At 42.7% G+C, this 23854-nt stretch overlaps 1 protein-coding gene across 1 annotated transcript in view; it reads left to right on the top strand.

The window, feature by feature from the left end:
* The first annotated feature begins 10454 nt into the window (after positions 1-10454).
* LOC124802905 overlaps positions 10455-23854 on the top strand; it is a 262458-nt gene continuing 249058 nt past the window's right edge. Inside the window, exon 1 of the mRNA XM_047263974.1 lies at positions 10455-10552. The gene's annotated coding sequence lies outside the window, so the exon portion shown is untranslated. The remainder of the gene's footprint in view (positions 10553-23854) is intronic.

The raw sequence follows: 23854 nt of genomic DNA, 5'->3' as shown, positions 1-23854 counted from the left end.
AGTCAGTTCGAAACTGATAACGCCACTGGAATAGTTAACAGGGACACTTTATCCTGTTACATTACGTAAGAAACTACTTGTATTATCACAAAGTCAAGGTTGCAGTATGGTCATTTCTTACATAACTGCATCCTTTTATAGACTTTTATTAATTACAGATTACCATCAGCTGAAAATTCGCTCATAGTACAATTATGTCGGGGGAAGTAACTGAGAATATTGTGGTTATATCCAGTTAGTTTAACGCAAAGGCAAACAGTTAACTCTTAATGCAGCGAAATAACTAGTAGCGCACTTTACTAAAAGTAAAGATGTAGCACGCTTCGGTTACGGATTTAATGAGTCACGACTAGAGTCAACCGTGTCTTATAAATAAGTGACCAAAACTGTGTATGGAGATACCAAGTGCAACGAATATACAGGCACAGTTGTCGAAAAGTATATCCGTAGATTGATCATTTAAAGATGGTTCTTGAAATTTTTGTGAATAGTCTTCCACAGGCCAGTTCGAATTTGCGATCATGGCTCTTCAGCAACTCCGTGACGCTCTGCCAAGGGCCAAATAAATCTCCTATGTATCTCTCGAGTGCGAACGCGACTGCAGAGTAGGGCATTTTTCTGGAAATTGTCTTAAATGATTAATTGTGTCATTTCATGTTCCTAACATGCTTATTTTCCTCTTGAATTACAGTATTTTTCTATAAAAATGTAAATGAAATTCAATTAATTTGAAAGCCCGCTAAAACGCTCCATTCGAATCATGTGATGCATGTGACGTCGCTGGATAGCTCGCTGCTCCTACTGTCATAAAGCTATTCACAGTGATGTCTTGTTTCGGAATTTACCTTTCGGAAAATTGGCTTAAAATAGTACCTAGTAACGTACCGTACAGACATTTCTATAAAAGCTCCTGAAAAGTTGTATTTGTGCGTTCAGGAAATGAGAAGATGCATAAAATGTAGTTGCATTGTACCGGCATATTGCCACCTCATCGATGCACAAGTTAACTAACTTAATTAAAAATAAGTTGGGTTGTGAAGTTAACATTACCTTAACTCCGAGATACGCTCTTCCACTGTTACAAAGGACAGCGTCACTTAACGAAATTACTCCTAGTGAAAATTGTCGTTTTACCCAACTGCACATCAGCTGTTCGGTAGCTCATTTGCCAAGCAAGATCGTAAGAGATGGAAAAGAGCCACCGTGGTACAACAACCAAGTTAGAAAACTGCTGCGGAAGCAAAGGGAACTTCACAGCAAACATAAACATAGCCAAAGCCTTGCAGACAAACAAAAATTACGCGAAGCGAAATGTAGTGTGAGGAGGGCTACGTGAGGGACTTCGAATGAATTCGAAAGTAAAGTTCTATGTACTGTCGTGGCAGAAAATCCTAAGAAATTTTGGTCTTATGTCAGAGCGGTAGGTGGATCAAAACAAAATGTCCTGACACTCCGTGACCAAAATGGTACTGAAACAGAGGATCACAGACTAAAGGTGGAAATACTAAATGTCTTTTTCCAAAGCTGTTTCACAGAGGAAGACTGCACTGTAGTTCCTTCTCAAGATTGTCGCACAGATGACAAAATGGTAAGTATCGAAATAAATGACAGATGGATAGAAAAACAATTAAAATCGCTCAAAAGAGGAAAGGCCGCTGGACCAGATGGGATACCAGTTCGATTTTACACAGAGTACGCGAAGTAACTCGCCCCCCTTCTTGCAGCGGTGTACCGTAGGTCTCTAGAAGAGCGTAGCTTTCCAAAGGATTGGAAAAGGGCACAGGTCATCCCCGTTTTCAAGAAGGGACGTCGAACAGATGTGCATAACTATAGACCTATATCTCTAACGTCGATCAGTTGTAGAATTTTGGAACACGTATTATGTTCGAGTATAATGACTTTTCTGGAGACTAGAAATCTACTCTGTAGGAATCAACATGGGTTTCGAAAAAGACGATCGTGTGAAACCCAGCTCGCGCTATTCGTCCACGAAACTCAGAGTGCCATAGACACGGGTTCCCAGGTAGATGCCGTGTTTCTTGACTTCCGCAAGGCGTTCGATACAGTTCCCAACAATCATTTAATGAACAAAGTAAGAGCATATGGACTATCAGACCAATTGTGTGATTGGATTGAAGAGTTCCTAGATAACAGAACGCAGCATGTCATTCTCAATGGAGAGAAGTCTTCCGAAGTAAGAGTGATTTCAGGTGTGCCGCAGGGGAGTGTCGTAGGACCGTTGATATTCACAATATACATAAATGACCTTGTGAATAACATCGGAAGTTCACTGAGGCCTTTCGCGGATGATTCTGTAGTATACCGAGAGGTCGCAACAATCGAAAATTGTACTGAAATGCAGGTGGATCTGCAGCGAGTGACGCATGGTGCAGGGAATGGCAATTGAATCTCAGTGTAGACAAGTGTAATGTGCTGCGAATACATAGAAATAAAGATCCCTGATCATTTAGCTACAGTATAGCAGGTCAGCAACACGAAGCAGTTAATTCCATAAATTATCTGGGAGTACGCATTAGGAGTGATTTAAAATGGAGTGATCGTATAAAGTTGATCGCCGGTAAAGCAGATGCCAGACTGAGATTCATTAGAAGACTCCTAAGGAAATGCAATCCGAAAACAAAGGCAGTAGGTTACAGTACGCTTGTTCGCCCACTGCTTGAATACTGCTCAGCATTGTGGGATCCGTATCAGATAGGATTGATAGAAGAGATAGAGAAGATCCAACGGAGAGCAGTGCGCTTCGATACAGGATCATTTAGTAATCGCGAAAGCGTTACGGAGATAATAGATAAACTCCAGTGGAAGACTCTGCAGGAGAGACGCTCAGTAGCTCGCTACGGGCTTTTGTTGAAGTTTCCAGAACATACCTTCACCGAGGAGTCAAGCAGTATATTGCTCCCTCCTACGTATATCTCGCGAAGAGACCATGAGGATAAAATCAGAGAGATTAGACACCACACAGAGGCACACCGACAATCCTTCTTTCCACGAACAATACGAGACTGGAATAGAAGGGAGAACCGATAGAGGTACTCAAGGTACCCTCCACCACACACCGTCAGGTGGCTTGCGGAGTATGGATGTAGATGTAGATGTAGAGCGGTAGACTGTCCAGTTTTACGAGTTCATGTTCATAGATCGCTGGTTGGAATTTAATTTAACTTATTTCTAAACTACTTGACAGTTCTCTCATATGAAAACCAAATCACAATCACAAACCGTCACCACACTGGTCAGAAATAGAATGTTGCTGAGTTTTTCTTGCTGTTTACATGCGCTTACATTTGCAATTACGTTCAAAAAGATATTTTCCAGTTTATGTGGTGTCACACTTTTTACTTTATTAGAAACAATGGTTTTTCGTACTGCCCAGCAAGGAGCATTATTGTTTAAACTTTTGCAGTTATATCATCTTATATGAAGACGAAGTATGTCTGCTTCAGACGCCAAAGTTAGATTACGCTCATAAACATCACAGCCTAACGTTTGTGTCACCTGCATGTTGCACACACTTTATATCTCTCCGTATAACTTCATCGTCCTACATCAAGTTATACTGGGCATGTGGTGATACCTTCACTACTGGCAATGCTTCTCAAAAAAGTGAACTGTTTGTTCGCAAAGTAAATGTGTTTATTCTCCGTTGTCCATTTCTCAGACTAAGACTAATGAGAAGCTATATACACAACATCCGATAATTGAAACAACTAATCCAATCAGTTCTTGTTAAAGCTATTTTCGTATTTTGTGTAAAATTTAAAATATATGACCCTTTGAGAATTCTAACAAGTGATCTCTTCAGCTACACACGGATGCGTTATCCGTTGCGCCACCAAACGCCTGCTACAAACAGCGTCTCTAGTGAGTGTCTTCTGCAGACGAAATCTGCACTAAGTTGTGCCAAGAATAATTTTATTGTACTTTGGGTCTTAGCTGATGACTGATAGTCGAGAATCTACACTCCTGGAAATTGAAATAAGAACACCGTGAATTCATTGTCCCAGGAAGGGGAAACTTTATTGACACATTCCTGGGGTCAGATACATCACATGATCACACTGACAGAACCACAGGCACATAGACACAGGCAACAGAGAATGCACAATGTCGGCACTAGTACAGTGTATATCCACCTTTCGCAGCAATGCAGGCTGCTATTCTCCCATGGAGACGATCGTAGAGATGCTGGATGTAGTCCTGTGGAACGGCTTGCCATGCCATTTCCACCTGGCGCTTCAGTTGGACCAGCGTTCGTGCTGGACGTGCAGACCGCGTGAGACGACGCTTCATCCAGTCCCAAACATGCTCAATGGGGGACATATCCGGAGATCTTGCTGGCCAGGGTAGTTGACTTACACCTTCTAGAGCACGTTGGGTGGCACGGGATACATGCGGACGTGCATTGTCCTGTTGGAACAGCAAGTTCCCTTGCCGGTCTAGGAATGGTAGAACGATGGGTTCGATGACGGTTTGGATGTACCGTGCACTATTCAGTTTGCCCTCGACGATCACCAGTGGTGTACGGCCAGTGTAGGAGATCGCTCCCCACACCATGATGCCGGGTGTTGGCCCTGTGTGCCTCGGTCGTATGCAGTCCTGATTGTGGCGCTCACCTGCACGGCGCCAAACACGCATACGACCATCATTGGCATCAAGGCAGAAGCGACTCTCATCGCTGAAGACGACACGTCTCCATTCGTCCCTCCATTCACGCCTGTCGCGACACCACTGGAGGCGGGCTGCACGATGTTGGGGCATGAGCGGAAGACGGCCTAACGGTGTGCGGGACCGTAGCCCAGCTTCATGGAGACGGTTGCGAATGGTCCTCACCGATACCCCAGGAGCAACAGTGTCCCTAATTTGCTGGGAAGTGGTGGTGCGGTCCCCTACGGCACTGCGTAGGATCCTACGGTCTTGGCGTGTATCCGTGCGTCGCTGCGGTCCGGTCCCAGGTCGACGGGCACGTGCACCTTCCGCCGACCACTGGCGACAACATCGATGTACTGTGGAGACCTCACGCCCCACGTGTTGAGCAATTCGGCGGTACGTCCACCCGGCCTCCCGCATGCCCACTATACGCCCTCGCTCAAAGTCCGTCAACTGCACATACGGTTCACGTCCACGCTGTCGCGGCATGCTACCAGTGTTAAAGACTGCGATGGAGCTCCGTATGCCACGGCAAACTGGCTGACACTGACGGCGGCGGTGCACAAATGCTGCGCCAAGCCCTCTCGCAGTGTCCGGAGCAAGTATGGTGGGTCTGACACACCGGTGTCAATGTGTTCTTTTTTCCATTTCCAGGAGTGTAGTTATAATATACGGATACATTTGCAAAAGTTTTACAATTCCTTAGATCTGAGCCAGTTCAATGATGTTGCAGGGAGCAGGGAAAAGAATGTCCGTCGTTGCACATATCGCCACACTAACTGGTGAAGCACTAACGCTTCAACTTTCCTGAGGCTTCCACTATCTGCCGTCACAAAATTCCTTTCTGTCGTTACTTAAAAGTTGTAATTGTGTTTTCCATCACTAATTAGCTAAACTGTTTGCAGAAAAAAATACTTAAAAACCTCGTAACTTCGGCTAATGCTCCTATAACATATGTATAGCTTCGTCTTACTCCTAGCCTGTGGCGTCACCAGAGCATCAGCCAATAGCAGAGCGCTTTCGATCACGTGACCGGATCTTGATATTTAATGATTTTTAAGCTTTAATTACATAAAAAACAGATATTTTGTGAGAACATTTACCGTAAATGCTATTTAAATGTTATAATAAATCAGAATACCAACAATCCGACCCATATTTTTAACATAGGAAAAGAGCCTATTAGACTAATAATTCTCCTTACCAAAAAATGGAAACATGCCTGGTGGAATGATGAGTGTGACGAACTAATCCTAACAAGACAACGAGTTTGGAACACATGGAATGCGAATAAAAATGATAAAAATAGGAACTCCGCAAAAGAAGCCCGGAAGCAAGCATCAAAAGGTCTTAAAAAGATCAAAGTACAATACATGAAGACCAACTAGCATCAAGAAACTCCAACTTCAAACAGAACAGTGCTAGGGACTTTTACAAAATTTTCAAAAGTAGCTTAAAGAAATACACTCCACCTAGTCTATTTTTCACTGACCCAAAAACGCAGAAAACTGCATATAATAGCACAGAGAACTGTAGAATACTTGCCGGATACTTTGAAGATCTATATAACTGTGATCCACCGAAAGAAAAAATTTAATTTCGATATTGTAAACCCAACATCATCGGACTCCAAGCCTCCAACTACAGAAGAAATAAAAGAAATCATAAAAGACCTTAAAAATTACAAAGCACCTGGAGAGGATAACATAGTTGCGGAACTATGGAAATACTCTAGTGACAACATGATACAATGTCTATCAGAAATACTCAAAGAAATCTGGACAACACACAGCTTACCACCAGAATGAACATCTGCGCTAATACATCCACTACATAAAAAAGGGGAAGAAATTAAACCCTAGCAATTATAGGAGCATCTCCCTCTTACCACCGACCTGTAAGATCTTGTCTAAGGCGCTTTTAAAAAGAGGAGAAGAAATCCTTGACAAACAACTAGGAGAGTATCAGGCAGGATTTAGGAATGGAGGGTCATGTGCAGAACAAATATTAAACTTAAAGAACATAATAGAAACGAGAAAAATAAGGAACCTAGAATATGTAATTACTTTTGTGGATTTTACAAAAACCTATGATTCAACTGACAGAAATACACTGCTTGATATCTTTAAAAAAATTGGGACTCGATACTAAGACAACTGAAATAATTAAAGCAACTTTGGGTAAATACAAAATCTAAAGTAAAATTTAGGAGAGAGCTTGACATAAAGTCAGGCGTCCTACAGGAAAATGGTTTGTCACCTCTGCTTTTCAGTTGTATGTTAGGGAAGGTAGTTCGAGAATGGAAAAAGGCCATCAATACTAAAGGGATTCAACTAGGAAGAAATCCAAACAACATCACTGTCGAATGTTTGGCCTTCGCAGATGACATGGCATTGATTACAGATTCGCTAGATAATGCCCAAGAACAAATAAGAGAACTGCAAAAACAAGCAGCCGAAGTATGACTACAAATATCCTTTGAAAAAACAAAGTTCGTGACAAACATCTGTGATGCTCCTCAAAATATCGTAGCTGACAACAATACAATACACAAAACAGATTCCTTTAAATACCTAGGAGAGTGGATTACATATAATGCTAAAGAAAAGACATCTATAGAGACTAGAGTGCACAAAATGGAAAGAGTGTTTCGATCATAACAAAAAATCCTTGTCCTGAAACACGAAATTAAGATACTACCAAACAGTGGCCAGACCTGAAGCTCTGTATGCGGCAGAAACACTTAAACTAACAAGAAATGTAGATCTTGAGAAACTAGACAATGTCGAAAATACTGGGAGCTAAAAGAAACGATAATGCTGAATACAGGTTAAGACCAAACAGAGCGCTATACTTGAAAACTGAAAAATTAAGTTATGTAATAAGGAAGAGAAGACTAGAGGTTTTTGGACATATATCCAGAATGGATAACAGCAGACTAACCAAGGGGATATTCACTTTACTCAGTAGCTACAAATCCAAGCCCGCATGGTTCATAGAGACTGAAAAGGACATGGAAAACGCTGGAATTACAATAGACACAATAGAAAACAGAACACATTTTAGAAAGGCAGTTCAAAAGGTAGCAGTTCAGGAGAGAAAGAAAACAACTAGACGAAAGTGGACTCAAGAAGAAAGGGAACAACACTCTAAAAGGATGAAGGATATTTGGAAACTAAAGATATCTAATACAATGAAGAGCAGCCAAAGTTGATTCATCGTACCCTCCAAATGGGTTATTCGAAAGAAGAAGAAGGAGACTAATAAAATTACAGCGCGCTCGGAGGCCACGTTCTGAATGGCCACCTGTAGTAAAGTTGGTGCAAAGAGCTCTACCTTAGTTGTTGGGGAACGTACCCTTGGCTTTTCGTGAGAGGATGTGGATACATGACGGTGCACCGTCTCACTTCAGTGTGGATGTCCGCAACCATCTCAATGCTGTATTTGCTGGCCGGTGGATTGGAAGGCGAGGTCCTATTCCTATTATTTCCTATGGGAATATGTGAAGTCACTGTGTATGAGACACCAGTCGATGTGGAGGCTGTATTAGTGGTCAGAATCGTAGCTGCCTGTGATGTGATTTGAAACAAACCAGGGATATTTGTCAGTATGGGTTAGAATCTTGTTCCCGACGTCATGCTGCGTTGAAGCTGATGGCCGTCAGTTTCAGCACATTTTGTAGCACATAGTACAAATGGTACGTTCATTGGATCAGTTATGGTATTGGCAGTTAATTGCAACTAATTTAAATAAAAAAGTACACAGTAATGTGATTTTATTCTTATCATCTCCTTAAGCTGGCTTCTCCGACCCTAGGTTCCCTTCCTCAAACTGTTGGAGCATCCTCTTTGTCCTGTAAATTTTTGTAGGCTCTTACGGAGACATCCTGTAGCCTTCGGTCACTGTGTCGCCATCTTCAGTGCAGTACATGTAAGTTAAAAAATTTGAAATACACTACTGGCCATTAAAATTGCTACACCACGAATACGACGTGCTACCGACGCGAACTTTAACCGACAGGAAGAAGATGCTGTGAAATGCAAATGATTAGCATTTCAAATCATTCACACAACGTTGGCGCCGATGGAGACACCTACAACGTGCTGACATGAGGAAAGTTTCCAACCGATTTCTCATACACAAACGGCAGTTGACCGGCGTTGCCTGGTGAAACGTTGTTGTGATGCCTCGTGTAAGAAGGAGAAATGCGTAACATCGCGTTTCTGACTTTGATAAGGGTCGGATTGTAACCTATCGCGATTGCGGTTTATCGTATCGCGGAATTGCTGCTCGCGTTGGTCGAGAGCGAATGACTGTTAGCAGAATATGGAATCGGTGGGTTCAGGAGGGTAACCGGAACGCCGTGCTGGATCCCAGCGGTCTCGTGTCGCTAGCAGTCGAGATGACAGGCATCTTATCCGCATGGCTGTAACGGATCGTGCAACCACGTCTCGATCCCTGAGTCAACAGATGGGGAAGTCTGCAAGACAACAACCATCTGCACGAACAGTTCGACGACGTTGGCAGCAGCACGGACTATCAGCTCGGGGATCATGGCTGCGGTTACCCTTGATGCTGCATCACAGATAGGAGCGCCTGCGATGGTGTACTCAACGACGAATCCAGGTTCTGTTTACAGCAACATGATGGTCGCATCCGTGTTTGGCGACATCGCGGTGAACACACAGTGGAAGCGTGTATTCGTCATCGCCACACTGGCGTATCACCCGGCGTGATGGGTGCCATTGTTTACACGTCTCGGTCACTTCTTGTTCGCACTGACGACACTTTGAACAGTGGACGTTACATTTCAGATGTGTTACGACCCGTGGCTCTACCCTTAATTCGATTCCTGTGAAACCCTACGTTTCAGCAGGATAATGCACGACCGCATGTTGTAAGTCCTGTACGGGCCTTTCTGGATACAGTAAATGTTCGACTGCTGCCCTGGCCAGCACATTCTCCAGATCTCTAACCAATCGAAAACGTCTCGTCAATGGTGGACGAGCAACTGGCTCGTCACAATACGCCAGTCACTACTCTTGATGAATTGTGGTATCGTGTTGAAGCTGCATGGGCAGCTGTTTCTGTACACGCTCTGTTTGACTCAATGCCCAGGCGTGTCAAGGCCGTTATTACGGCCAGAGGTGGTTGTTCTGGGTACTGATTTCTCAGGATCTATGCACCCAAATTGTGTGAAAATGTAATCACATGTCAGTTCTAGTATAATATATTTGTGCAATGAATACCCGTTTATCATCTGCATTTCTTCTTGGTGTAGCAATTTTAATGGCCAGTAGTGTACTTGTATATGCACGTAGTCCCAATTGGACTGTTCATATCAGAAGCTGAATTCAAACTGAGGCCACCGTGTGTTTTTAATGGTCTAACATACGTTTACTGCGCTGAAGATGGCCACACAGTGACCTAAATCTAGACATGCAATAAACATAATTTGTGACTGATGTACGCTTTACTAATTTAAATGAGTACAGTGCTTGGGTGCAACTGCTTCCGTGTTGAATCAGACCTGATCCTCGAAGATGTTGTAGGCAGGGTGGAGAGGAGGGAGCGTTCGTGTCGACAGCTGAGCTGAGCGTCAGTATTTACGGAGCCGCGGATGCCATTATTGGGCGAGAGGGCGGCGTGTCGTGTGGCGCGCAGGGTGCACGGCGCGCCACGGCAGCGGCCATCGATCGCAGGGGAGGGCGGCAGCGGGGTCGGAGCCAGTGTAGCGTCAGCCAGCGTAGCGTCCGCGTCGCAGGTGCGTGGAGCGCGCGCCAGCCACCGCGCCGCCACTGTGCTCTCTACGGCTGTCGTCGCCCGGGCTGCGCGCAGACCAGCCGCCGGCTGTTTTCGAAACACACCCGTCCGCACTCACAAGGTAACACTGTTTACTGCCTGCCTACAACGCTGCCGCTACTGCTGCTGCTGCTGCTGGTGCTGCTTCCAGCGTCATGATTCCTTTTCTACTCACTGCCTTCCACTGCTTGAAAAGTAACGTCTCTGATGCCTTCAGGTACTCCAAAGTCTTTCAGTTCTAGAGATATTTACACCTTCCGTCAGTAAGACGCTTCATCTTCCTCCTGCCACATATCTGTTTCTTTCTTTTTCATTAATTTTGTGACAGTTTTGCTGCAACAGGTCACGAATTCCTCTACTGCGCCAACCTCTTAGTGACAGATAACCACGCTCTCAGTCGAAGAGCAAAAATGGAAATACTCTAACTGCCAAATCTGACATTTATCAGTCGTGGACTGTGCGGCTGGTCCCGGCGGAGGTTCGAGTCCTCCCTTGGGCATGGGCGTGTGTGTTTGTCCTTAGGATAATTTAGGTTAAGTAGTGTGTAAGCTTAGGGACTGATGACCTTAGCAGTTAAGTCCCATAATATTTCACACACATTTCAACATTTTGACATTTATCAGAACAGTCCCCAGTCTTCTGACTGGTTCGATGCGGCCCTCCACGAATTCCTCCACCTGCTCAACATTATTTGTTTAGATGTTGGATGTCTGGGTGTTAAAATTACGAACAACTTCAGTTGGAAAGACCACATAGATAATGTTGTGGGGAAGGCGAGCCAAAGGTTGCGTTTCATTGGCAGGACACTTGGAAGATGCAACAAGTCTACTAAAGAGACAGCTTACACTACACTCGTTCGTCCTCTGTTAGAATATTGCTGCGCGGTGTGGGATCCTTACCAGGTGGGATTGACGGAGGACATCGAAAGGGTGCAGCTCGTTTTGTATTATGACGTAATAGGGGAAAGAGTGTGGCAGGTATGATACGCGAGTTGGGATGGAAGTCATTAAAGCAAAGACGTTTTTCGTCGCGGCGAGATCTATTTACGCAATTTCAGTCACCAACTTTCTCTTTCGAATGCGAAAATATTTTGTTGAGCCTAACCTACATAGGTAGGAATGATCATCAAAATAAAATAAGAGAAATCAGAGCTCGAACAGAAAGGTTTAGGTGTTCGTTTTTCCCGCGCGCTGTTCGGGAGTGGAATGGTAGGGAGATAGTATGATTGTGGTTCGATGAACCCTTTGCCAAGCACTTAAATGTGAATTGCAGAGTAATCATGTAGATTTAGATGTAGATGTTACAAGCTGTGACCTCCCGTACGGTTTTTACCCTCTACAGCTTCCTATAGTACCATGCAGGTTATTCCCCGTTGTCGTACACATCTTCTGTCATCATGTCCCGTCTTTCTGTCAGCGTTTGAATCCTGCCTCGTCCGTGGATGTGTGTGATGTCCTCAGGTTGGTTAGGTTTAACTAGTTCTAAGTTCTAGGGGACTGATGACCTCAAATGTTAAGTCCCATAGTTCAAATGGTTCAAATGGCTCTGAGCACTATGGGACTCAACTGCTGAGGTCATTAGTCCCCTAGAACTTAGAACTAGTTCAACCTAACTAACCTAAGGACGTCACACACATCCATGCCCGAGGCAGGATTCGAACCTGTGACCGTAGCGGTCACGCGGTTCCAGACTGCAGCGCCTAGAACCGCACGGCCACTTCGGCCGGCTAAGTCCCATAGTGCTCAGAGACATTTTTTGTCAGCGTTTTCCACAGGTTCCTTTCCTCTCCAATTTAGCAGAGAATCTCTGCATTGCTTACCTTATCAGTCCACCAAATTTTCAACATTCTTCTGCAGCACCACACCTCAGACGCTTCTGTTCTCCTCTGTTGCGGCTTTCCTGCTGTCCATGATTCGCTGCTCCAAACGTACATTCTCATAAATTTCTTCTTCAAATTAAGGTCTAACAGAAAAGATTGTAAGAACTACAGAGTTATCTCTTTAATCAGCGTAGTGGGTCAAATCTTCTCAGGTATTGTTGAAAGGAAAGTGCGAGTATTAGTTGAGGACAAATTGGAAGAAAATCAGTGTGGGTTTAGGCCTCTAAGAGGTTGTCAGGACCAGATCTTTAGCTTACGGCAAATAATGGAGAAGTCTTACGAGTGGAACAGGGAATTGTATCTATGCTTTATAGATCTAGAAAAGGCATATGATCTGGTTCCTAAGAGGCAATTATTGTCTGTTCTACGAGATTATGGAATAGGAGGCAAACAATTGCAAGCAATTAAAGGTCTTTACATAGATAGTCAGGCAGCAGTTAGAGTTGACGGTAAATTGAGTTCATGGTTCAGAGTAATTTCAGGGGTAAGACAAGGCTGCAACCTGTCTCCACTGTTGTTCATATTAATTATGGGTTATATGTTGAAAACAATAGACTGGCTGAGTGAGATTAAGATATGTGAACACAAAATAAGCAGTCTCGCATATGCGGATGACTTAGTTGTGATGGGAGATTCGATTGAAAGTTTGCAAAGTGATATTTCAGAGCTAGATCAGAAATGTGAGGACCATGGTATGAAGATTAGCATCTCCAAAACGAAAGTAGTGTCAGTGCGAAAGAGATATAAACGGATTGAGTGCCAAATAGGAGGAACAAAGTTAGAACAGGTGGACGGTTTCAAGTACTTAGGATGCATATTCTCACAGGATGGCAACATAGTGAAAGAACTGGAAGCGAGATGTAGCAAAGCTAATGCAGTTAGCGCTCAGCTACGATCTATTCTCTTCTGCAAGAAGGAAGTCAGTACCAAGACTAAGTTATCTGCGCACCGTTCAATCTTTCGACCAACTTTGTTGTATGGGAGCGAAAGCTGGGTGGATTTAGGTTACCTTATCAATAAGGTTGAGGTTACAGATATGAAAGTAGCTAGGATGATTGCAGGTACTAGTAGATGGGAACAATGGCAGGAGGGTGTCCACAATGAGGAAATCAAAGAAAAACTGGGAATGAACTCTATAGATGTAGCAGTCAGGGCGAACAGGCTTAGATGGTGGGGTCATGTTACACGCATGGGAGAAGCAAGATTACCCAAGAGACTCATGGGTTCAGCATTAGAGGGTAGGAGGAGTCGGGGTAGACCAAAGAGAAGGTACGAATGTTTTTGAAGTAATAGGCTTAACATCGGAAGAGGCACCAATGTTAGCACTGAATAGGGGATCATGGAGAAATTTTATAAGGGGGACTATGCTCCAGACTGAACGCTGAAAGGCATAATCAGACTTAAATGATGATGATGATGATGATTAAGGTCTGTGTTTGATACTGCTAAATTTCTCTTGGCCAGGAATGCCCTCTTTGCCTGCGTTAGTCTGATTTTTGCATCCTCCTTGCTTAGTCCGCCATAGGTTACTTTGCTTCCACTGCAGCAGGATTCCTTCATTTCGTGATCACCAACTCTCATGTTGAGCTTCGCGCTCCTCTCATGTTCGCTACTTCTCATTACTTGTGTCTTTTTTCCGGTGTATCCTCAGCCATAAAAGGTACTCATCATACAGTTCATGCCATTCAAAAGATCCTGTAGCTCTGCTTCACCTCCACTCATGATAGCAATGTCATCAGTGAATCTTGTCATTCATTTTCTTTCACCCTGGATTTTAATCCCCCTTTTTGAATCTTTCTTTTATTTCCGCCATTTCTTCCTCGATTACAGTCTGGCCGGTAGGGGCGAAAGACTGCATCCTTGTCTTACACCATTATTAATCCAAGCACTTCGTTCTTGGCCTTCCAGCCTTGTTGTTCCCTCTTGGGTCTTGTACATACTGTATATTTCCTCTCTTACTCCAATTTTTCTCAGAATTTCGAACATCTTGCACTATTTTACATTGCCGAACCCTTTCCAAGATGCTACTCGAGACGGTTGTTAAAATAAATGTGCGCAACGGAAAGTAATAAACGCTAAAATGAAGATTTGGCCCCGTCTGACTACCCGCTGAAGCAGATCTTAGGATCTCATAATGGACTTTAACATATAAATTACAACCTTAACATAAATGAATGATTAAGGCAACTAATACTACTAAATGATAAGCGTTGTTCCTACTTATATATTTATTGTAGATTAAAAATGCCTTTATATTACAAAGTTTACATTTCCTAAGTAGTTTTACTAATCAATTGCCTAACTCTGCCCCTTATTATGACTGCGCAGTCTAATATCAATAAAGCGAAATGACTGACATCATCTACATACAAAACACTACAAGACACCACTTTCAAAGATGATCTACGGTAGTGTGGAACCTCAGTGGAAATAAAATGACGTGATCACAGCTGTTTAGCTTTTATAGCCCTAATAAGCCGAAGCAGTTTGCGATATCACCGTATGTACTGCGCCCGGTGCATCGAATGATGGTTCTCGTACTCGTCTGCGACGATGGAAGAACCCCAACCACAAATAAACTCTTTCAAACACTAGGACGGCAGAAGGCGGTCCTCTGACTAATATACTCTAATACTGTCTTCTCCTCTCTGTGTTCTACAGACGAGAAACGCGAACTCCCAGCCACAAGGACGGAGTTCAGATAACGTCTCAACCTAAGTATAGGCAGAGGAAGTGCTCTCAATTACTGAACGCTGCGTACTGAACGACGACTTCCAACCCGGAGGTGAAGTCCAGAATCGTATAGGTCCTCAACAGTACAGTACCTAACTCTTCTAACTATAAACTATCCTGACAGCAAAGACAGCAAGTCCATCTGTACCAACAAAGCTGATATCGAGCGACTGTCACACGCAGGCGCTCATAATGGAAGACCTCTTCTCTCCACTGCCGGCCTCCCAGCAAGGCTCGGCTCCCCACCATCGTAATTCCGAAAACGAATCATATTCCCGAAACCACGGAATATTCTCCCTCTCTACAGATTCTTCCGAACGACATTCAATCATATTTTAGTCTTTTGTCGTCCAGCGCGGAAAGTTTGCGAGGAAAAACCTATACTCGTACAACGGTACGCTTCTGAGTAAAAATCCTTGGAAATAACCCAGCCTGCGTGGTTTCCGAGGTGCCACTTCTTCGTTCCTCTCGCCTGCGTCCAAAATTTGCAGAGTTCGGAAGTATTATCCGGTTATCCTTCCGGCCCTGCTACAACAGCGGCCTATTGTGCTCCAGAGCTCAGGTGCCACGACGTCCGTCTAGCTACTTCCTGTGTTTAAGCTGGACCAACACCTGTGCGGGCCTTCCACCCAGAGCCTGAGTTCTGCCTGCAGTTTCATCTCCACTGGCGTTCCAACCTCTACTAGTATAGGCAATCATTCATTACGCCGTTTTTATAATAAAGACACTCCGCCACCTTTCATGCAATAAGCGTTAACAATTATTAACAAGGCGTACTTGACAATGTCAGCCTCCTTTAAATATTCATATATACGATGTACAACCTATCAAATGATATCTAATTGTGGTTGTAGTTCACGGCAAAGTATGTGGATGAGTACTTGTAAGGTGCGAAATTATAGCCACCTTACAACTTTTGCTAGTTCAGCATATCCAACGATCGTGTCTCGCTTTTTCTTCTGTTTGTAGAAAACAGATTTGCATCCAAACAGTTGAGAAGATATTCTTACACCATAGAATTACGCTCCTCACCGCATTACCGCAAAGAATAGTGAGACAAATTAGGAAATGGATACTTTATCAAGAACGTTTAAAGCGCCGCACCAGGAAACTGTCTGGTCCGTTCAAAGAAGAAAACAGCAACCACCCACTGTTAACAATGCTATTTGTTTACACAAATAGCGCCGTCAGTTGTTTCGAACAGACGACGGCTGTTCACATTTATATTACATTAGTCGTCCTTTCCATTGATTGTTGATTCTTTTTTAACAACTAACGAAACAACAACAAATGTAATATGAACTTGTTCAGCCTTCTGAGGGTGAACTTGACGGTTCGAAACCAGTAACGGCGCTATTTTTGTAAATAAGCAGCATTACTAACAATAGGTGGTTGCTGTTTTCTTCTTAGCAAGAATCAACATGTATTTTGTACACAGCCACGGTCTCCAAAATGTCGGTTTTCGTCAAAGCATCAGTAGTTTGTTACCTAGTAGAACTGCAGTTAATAAAATCTACTTCTCATATCTCTTACAATTTTGGAGCTCCAGAGGGAAGCACAGCTTAGCACGAAGACCAATCACCATCTGCTAACAGATGTCTGAAACATTCTCTCCATGGTTCGGCATCTGGATCTAGAGCCATGCAACAGAGTACTGAAAACACAACAATACTGGAGACGCGTTTTGTGAAAAAAATGGCACTTAGAAAGTTTACCATTTCTACCCTTCAATTGCTTCAAAATATATGACCATGCGAACATCTGCAACTGAGGAACGTATTAAGAGAATAAAAAAAAATCCACATCAATTGCCAGTGATTCTATTTATTGCCTGACTTGTTTCTAAGCCTAAAGCTTCATCTTCAGGTGCCATCAACTGCGAGGAGGAGTTTCTAGCGTACAAAAACTATTGCGTTGACATGCCAAAAAAAAGGTAAAGCCGTAAAAAGTGGTGTACTCACTTCAACTGTTTGTTAAATATATTTCAATCTCTGCCTTCCCCTACAGTTCTTACCTTCTGCGACTCCCTTTAGTCATTCGGAGGTTATTCCGTGACATCTTAAAACATACCCTATCATCCTGTCCCTTCTTCTAGTCATTTTTCTCTGCACACTCCTTTCCTAGCCGATTCGGTGCAGAACTCATTTCCTCTCAGTTCGCCTAGTTTTCAACCTCATATCCATGACACCAAATCTCAAACGCTTCGATTCTTTTCTCTCCAGGTTCTCCCACAGTCCATCTTAACTACTGCCGCCTCGCATATTTGGAAGAGCAGAACAAAGATATTGTAGGAGTGAACCTGTGAGATGAAAGTGGCGAGTGTATAATGACTTCAGATGAGGAGCTATGGCCTCGAAAAAAAATTGCTTTGTGCTTCCGCATCGTTCATTTAGTCGGCAAAAAATTTTACTTTCACCGCAGATAGTTTCATTACACAATTAAATAAATTAGACCATTTCTACACATATTTAATTCCACCCCGCACGTCTACAATCTGTCTCGACGCACTCTCATAGTCATGCTCCAAAATGAAGGAAATTTATTTCGTTGCGCCTTCCACAACTAAGAGAACTGTTTTCAGTCGCATAAAGCGTTAACTGTGCGCTTCACAAAGAGACAATTACACTTTTTACTTCAAAACAATCTCTGCGAAAACAGAGCAATGCAGCTTAAAGATATAGGAACTAACAGTCCAGTCTGCTGAATCTCTTACTAGCATTTTTACACCTTGCTATGTAGCTTCCGCCGTTATACTAGTATTTTTCTCTTTTCATGCTTTCGCACGACAGTTTCGCATACAAAGCTAATTCTGTCTGCCCAACGTAACCCCAACAGAAAAGATAAAAACCGGAAAGAAAGAAAATATTTCATGCCGTTACAGAGTCCTCAAGGTCCGAGGCAAAGTTTATCTCCTTCTCCTGCGTGAAGCGATTTTTTTTAACGAAATTTCAGAACTACAAATTATGAACTCCTTTCGAGTCAGAGTTTTTCTTAATGGCTTAGGAATTAATAACAAATGAAATAAGTTCCTGGTATGAGACCACGATCATAATATATTTCAGGAATAATACTGCTTACATCGATAAAGGATTTACTCAACTGCATTGCTTTATGTAATATGTTTCAGTTCTTGTCGATCTGAGACCAAAGAATACCAGAATGATTTGGTACGTAACGTCCCTAAGTAGTAATTACCCAATCGCTATCCATTTTCAGGGTCTATTCCGTTTTAACTAAAAAGACGCAAGTACAAGGCGACAAGCAAATGTGCATTTGAATCACGTAGCGTCCACGTGGACGATCGTGGAAAAGACAAAAGATGACTGACAAGAGCGCAGAGGGCAGCCTCCTTGCAGAATTTTGAAAATTTCTAAATGGATCTGTCTTACATTTGGTTGCCTCACACCACGACTATACACTTGATTTGTTGCCGCAACATGAAGCTACCTGATTTGCTTCGATCCTATTCATGTCCGCACGTTTTCGGCTTCCGAAAAAAATGAGCAGTGGCAACTGACTATTGTGTAGTTTACCGTAGTTTCAGCGGACACAGTTCCTCGTATATGCTTGTGCCGCTATTACTATTTTTGCCTCTGAAGGAAACAGCTCTTTCTTTACCGGAATTACACTGTTTTTCCTAAATCATCTGACACGAATGTCCAGATTTTACTGTATAATCCTTCTCCGAAACTCACCTACTGAAAGAGACGCTAAATGATGTCTTCTTGTCTCTATGTACACACAAATATTTAACAAACACATGAGAAAGAGAGAGTCAGAGGCGCAAGCACATTAAACGCGTCCGTTCGCACATAATTCTGCCATCTGAGACAGCTGCAAATTCTGTCACGGATATGCTCAAAACAGTTATGCGGCCCGAAGAGAGACAATGAAATAAAGTTGTAAAAGAGAAGAACAAGAAGTAAGAATCACAGAAAATCTGTCTTAGATATGTGTTGATGCTACACGAGCGATGTTTATCATTCTTTCAGCTTACTGCTATATGGCTGTGACGAAGACTAGAATGAAATGCTGAAATAAGTTCAGTCTTTTTTATTTAAAAGAAAACCAGTTCAGTTTGTGGTGAAAACTCTATATATTATTACAGTAGCGCATAATGAAGATTTACAGTACTTGAATCAAATCGACGAGGAATTCTGGGAAACACAAATTAAGCTAGCGATTTTATGGATTAATCTATGATAACTCGCCGATAGATATTTTAGAGAATCTGTCCTTAGGAACACTTTTTTGTACGATTCTTTTCCAGCAGTGTTTCAGCTGTGTCAGTTTTCCATCTCCCACCTGCTTATGTTGAAGCCCGTATATGTTACATCTGTTTCATAATGAATCATTGCAAAATCATCGTTACAAAAGTCCAGTCTCTTAAGTAGCTTATCCACTCATGCCGCGACAACAAGTTCGGACCCTCCTGTAGCTGATACGAAGTAACTAATGAAAGACAGAAATGTGCTAATTACGATGCGGAAGCTCCTGACTGCGCTAATAGAGCTTCAAGACAGTATCCTGTCAGCTGATGACACCCCGATTCTGTTCGCTGGAACAAGTAAATTTCTACTTTCCATACAGTGCCATTTCTGAAGAAAAAATATACTGTGGCTCTCGCTGGACTCCGACATACTCCACTGCCAGCCAGTGTTCCGTGGGGACCTTTCCAGGCTGTAAAGCGGTTGCTGCGGTGGTTCTGTGTCCGGTTGCTCTTCAAATTCGGTTCCCCCTTAATCTTCAGTCCCAACTCTCCAGCACCAGCAAGGCAGCACATCGAAGTAGTTCACGAGTCTATATAGTGCCATTTTGCCCGCTTGTGGTATGAATGGTGTCTAAATTCTCGACAGACTGGAAAATTGAATCACAGATTGCATCTGTATTTCGATGACGAAATACAGATTGCGAGAAGTACATATATGGAAAAATGCCAGCATGAACAAACAAACCATAAAAGTAACCGTTCATGAGCTGGCAAAACAAGCCAGTTGGCTGGCATGCCACATCGAGTTTCTAGATGTAAACACCGATAAATGTTCCTTTTGCGTTAGGAGACGAGAGTTCTTCGATTTATCGATCCTCTGCAGCAGCGTTACACAAATATAAGTTGCGTGTACGAAAGTCCTGTTACAAAGACTGGAAGACAATACACTTACTTGTAATTACCGATCCTTTCGCGACAGTTTCATTATATTAAAGATTCTCTGAGCACTTCCCGCTTTAACTTCATGCACAATCGACGTGACAGTTGCACCGAGGATATCTAATTCTATAACACACTTGGCTGTTCTGTTAGACGGCATTTCACATTAATACTGCTAACATATTTTCAGCTAATATAATAAACAAAAGTGTTGTATAAGTACTACTTAAGGTCAGACATAAAAGTCCTCTACTCAATCCTTTTGTGCTGTCTCACTAAGCCTCTTACCAAGATATAACTGAGCACTGTATTGGGCTCAAAATATGGTTTTTTCACATTTTAGTTGGTTTGTATGGCTGTAACATCTTAAACAAGAGATGGTGCAAGACAATTTGTAAATATTAGCTTTGTTTAATAGTCATCCTTTCGGATAATGAACCCAAAGTGTAGATCTTCAAAATACTTATTGTACAATAATCTCGTAACCATTCATTTATTGTATTTTGAAAACATTTCTCCCCCGTTAAGTATATTGAAAATTTATTGTTAGAAGTTATGTCAGAAAGTTCACTGACACATCTGGTGCTTTTATACACTTCGTACAAAAGAAGAAGAACGTAACGCAATAGAGGCAAAAGAATGAGACAGTCGAATAGCACGAAGTTGACAGGAGAGAGGTGTGGAGAGGGTGACGAGACAGTGCCTTTTGTCCATCGAAACCACGATCCACTCACACTGCTTTCTCTCAAAGCGAAATTGTACCAATAAGGAAGACAATTAAGTTTTCGTGTCTCTGTTTAACTTCTGCTGTTGTTATTTTGCTGCCTGCATTCGTCAAAATAAGTTACCATTACACGATACAGGTTGAAGGTGAACATCAGAGGCAAAATGGAATACAAAACCGATGTAGAAAATGCGTTTTAATCATCCAGACATGTGACTTATAAAGGAGATATTTGACCCGTATCGAATCTCCAGGATACATTCCTAGTTTTGTGCTAGTGGTAATTTAGCTACGGCTTCTCAACAACGTGTCTTACTGCAATACGTAGTTTGGTGACATACGAGGTGTGACGATAAATTAATGAGACTGATTTTGTTTGCATCATGTGGCAACCCTGCAGTCTTGCATAGGCACAATATCTTTGACCTTGGTCTATAAGCTGCTTCTAGTCCAAGCGGCACATCGATGCAACTGCTCAGTCGTGAGTTGTGCTGTAATAAGTTAACACGTGTTTGTGTCTCTCGTCACAGAAATGGAACCGCATAATATTGCGCAACGGTATGCCATTTCTTTTTGTGATAAATTGGGTGAAAACGCGACGACAACTTACGGTAAGCTTCAGAAGGCTTTTGGAGAGGAGGTTATGTCAAGAGCTCAAGTTTTTCGTTGGCATAAAATGTTTAATGAAGGTAGAACGAATGTTGAAGATCCCAGTGGACGACCATCAACCTCACGGACGGATGTCAGCTTGGCCAGGGTGCGTGAACTCGTACGATCTGATCGAAGATTATCCGTGAAAATGATTGCAGAAGAACTGAACATCAATCGAGAAACAGTTCGTCTAATAATAACTGAAGATATTGGTATGAGAAAGATTTGTGCACAAATGTTCCCCAAAAATCTCACACGGCAACAGCGAGAAACATGGAAAAATGTGGTGTAGAGAAACGGAAATCAATCCAGAATTGTTGAGCCGTGTGATGAAAGTTGGTTTTTTCAGTACGATCCAGAGACAAAACGCCAAATTTCGCAATGGTGCTCAAATGGATCACCCAGATTAAAAAAAACTCGCATGTCAAAGTCAGAAGTGAAATGCATGCTTGTGTGCTTCTTTGATTCCAAGGGAATCGTTCACAAAGAGTGGGTGCTTTCTGGACAAACAGTTAACCAATATTACTACAGAGAAATTGTAGAAAGACTTCGTAAAAGAGTTCTTCGTGTCCGTGCCAACATTGCTGATAATTGGATTCTGTATCACGATAATGCGCCATCCCATACTGCTCTGTCAGTACAGCAATTTTTAACCTCAAAACAAATTTCAGTACTACCACAGCCACCTTATTCATCACATATCGCTCCGTGCGACTTTTTTCTATTTCCAAGAGTCAAAATGGCAGTCAAGAGACACCATTTTCAAACAAGACAAGATGTCCAAAAAGCTGTGACGAGGGTCTTGGAGGATATTACAAAAGATGAGTTCCAGAAATGTTACCATCAATGGTAGAAGCGCTGGAAAAAGTGTGTGCAGTCAGAAGGGAACTACTTTGAATGAGACAACACTAAACTTGACTAAAACGGTAAGCAACATTTTTTTCACATCAGTCTCATTACTTTATTGTCGCAGTTCGTAAGATATCCATCCACAGAGTGAGATATCACACACACTGGTGTTCAAAACTTAAGGAAGAAGGTAACTATTGCATGATGTGTCACTCACTACCAAGTAACATAGCTCAATAAAACTTGAACCACACACAGATAGAACTACTACAGTATAGTACAGATGTTAAGCGAAAGAAATACGCAATGAGTCGAACAGAAATGACACTTTTATTCAAAGACAATAATTACACTGAAGTTACCTGGATTTATGGTGGTCCTCTGGACATTACAAGAGGCAGGAGATGGTTCTTCATAGAGTGTGCAATCACCACGGATAGTAATGCACGCTTTGCAATATGCTCCCATGGTGGCCAGAAGATTGGTATGGAGTTCTTGTGGTAGGACATTCCATTCCCTCACCAGAGCGGTTGACTGCTGCTGAGTGGAGGTCAGTAAGCCCATTCAAAATTGTGCCTCCCCACAACATAATATCTGGACCACCAAAACGATCATCTTAGGTAATGTCCCTAGGAGTTTTACGGCTTCCTATCTCTCGGTATACGAGGATACGTCCAGCACTGTCGAATATGATGATTTGGTGGTGCAGGCGTTACGATGTGGGAGGTATAATGCTTCATGGAAGTACTGACTTCTAACTCTTTGAACACGGTACAATCACTCGTCAACGTTTTCTTGACACTATACTCCTTACCAATGTGCGTCTCTTCAGGGGTGCATTCGACCCTGACTTTATTTATATGGATGACAATGTGTGAACACATCGAACTGCGCAGGGGAAGGAGGTCTTGGAACGAGAGAATATTCTGCGAATGTTCTGCATGCCCGTTCCCCGACTTAAACTCCATCGAGCACTTGTAGGATGCGTCCACATGTACCAAAGAGCATCCAGCCGTTTTCAGCCGCGATCGTAGAAGAATGGTCTCCTTATTACAAGAACTCCTTAGTCCTTATCAATTTTGTTCTCAGCATGGGCGAAACGCCCTACAACAAGAACTCCTTACCAGCTTTATAGCCAGTATGTGAGCGCGTTGGAGAGCATGCATTGCTGTCTGGGGTGATCACATGCCATTGAGAACCACGTTCCTCGTTTTGTAATCACTTCAGTTTGATTATCTTTTTTAGTAAAAGTGTCGTTTCTTTTCGCCTCATGGGTTGTTTCTTTCAGTTAACATCTGTATTATACTGTAATAGTCCTTTTTACCTATGACCCAAGTTTCATCGAGCTATGTTTCACTATAGAGACACATCATGTGGAAATTACTTTCATCCTTAAGTT

This window comes from Schistocerca piceifrons, chromosome 1 (genome assembly GCF_021461385.2).
Source record: "Schistocerca piceifrons isolate TAMUIC-IGC-003096 chromosome 1, iqSchPice1.1, whole genome shotgun sequence".
NCBI classification, from domain to species: Eukaryota; Metazoa; Arthropoda; class Insecta; order Orthoptera; family Acrididae; genus Schistocerca; species Schistocerca piceifrons.
Note: the sequence above shows the minus strand (reverse complement) of the source record. Positions and strands in the feature narration are given on the sequence as shown.